The 1,213-nt window shown below is 58.4% G+C and overlaps 1 long non-coding RNA gene across 1 annotated transcript; it reads right to left on the bottom strand.

Moving 5' to 3' along the window:
• Positions 1–135: 135 nt before the first annotated feature.
• LOC128075090 (uncharacterized) lies at positions 136–791 on the bottom strand. The gene is made up of 4 exons (XR_008203644.1): positions 723–791; positions 491–553; positions 282–356; positions 136–163 (listed from the first exon to the last, which is right to left on the bottom strand). It is a non-coding gene; the product is annotated as an uncharacterized LOC128075090 (long non-coding RNA).
• Between the last annotated feature and the right edge of the window lie 422 nt (positions 792–1,213).

The raw sequence follows: 1,213 nt of genomic DNA, 5'->3' as shown, positions 1-1,213 counted from the left end.
GGATGTCCGTGATGTCCTCCGGCACATCCGAGCTGCTCGCCACTGCTGGGAACAGCAAGAACAAATCCCAAAGAGTCAATGCCAGCTCTCCTGTACCACGTTCACAGCAAGGGATCTGGGGTGAATGTTGGGTTCCCATTGTAAATCAGGACAGGAGAGGTAACTGTAAATCCCGGGATTCAAACCCCAAGCAACACGCAGTGAGAACAGTGCCAGAACAGGCAGAAAGCCTAACTGGAAAGACAGGCGCACCAAACCCAGCTGCCTGCTGTGTGCTGTACCTCTCTTGGGTGCTGTGCCACACTCCTGGCTTTCCACGTGGCTGCGCTTCAGAGGAAGGCCGCTGGCATCAGCTTCTGACAGGAAGGAGACAAGAAAGACACGAAGAGCATCTCTTTGCAGCCCTTTCCTCTGCCCTCCATCACAGCAGCCCTTCATGCAGCCCTGTTTAGAGGCAGTGCCCACACCGCAGCTCACAGGAGCTTCTTACCTGCGGAGGCTTTCCGTTTCCCCCCTTGCCCCGCACCGTCCCACAGACGCACAGCTTTTGTCCCTACAACAACAGATGCTGTGTTGATGTCACAGACGCCAGCAGGCAGCACAAGTATCGTCCAGTGAGCCCATGTCCCCCCAGAAGACAGAAAGATGCTGCTTTGACAGCCCAAACACAACTGGCAGCTCACTTCTCACTGCCCCTTCCTGCACTCCCGACGGATGCTTACTTGACATCGCCTGCAGCGCCGCAATCTTCAGCTGCCTGGATTCCTGAGTTCTCCTTTTGGAGAGGAACCCTACAGAAAGCATCAACAAGGGAAACATCACGAGGAAGAAGCATTTTCCCAGCTTTCTTCTGCCATGCGATGTCGTCTCTTGAGGAAGCAATGCTTGGAGGTCAGCTGGCTGCAAGAGGCTCTGCCTCTGGCTTTGGGCCCTTGGCCCGGTGCCGGCCTCTGCCTCTGGCTTTGGGCCCTCGGCCTGGTGCCGGCCTTTCAGGACTGGCTTTAGGCTCCACGGCCGCTGCCAGCCTGCCCGGCTGTAGGTGTGGCTGTCAGCCCCGGCTCTGGCGCTGCCCCTGTGGCTGTAACCGCGGCATTATGGCCCAGGGCTGGTGCTGGCTCTCTGGCTGGAGCTTCAGACTTCAGGGCCGGCTCTCAGGCTGTGGCTTCAGGTCCCTTGGGCCGCTGCCAGTCTCTCTGGCTGTGTGTTTCGGCCC

Source organism: Tympanuchus pallidicinctus, unplaced genomic scaffold (assembly GCF_026119805.1).
Source record: "Tympanuchus pallidicinctus isolate F22 unplaced genomic scaffold, pur_lepc_1.0 scaffold118, whole genome shotgun sequence".
In the NCBI taxonomy this organism is placed as follows: domain Eukaryota; kingdom Metazoa; phylum Chordata; class Aves; order Galliformes; family Phasianidae; genus Tympanuchus; species Tympanuchus pallidicinctus.
This window is presented reverse-complemented; position numbering and strand designations above follow the sequence as displayed.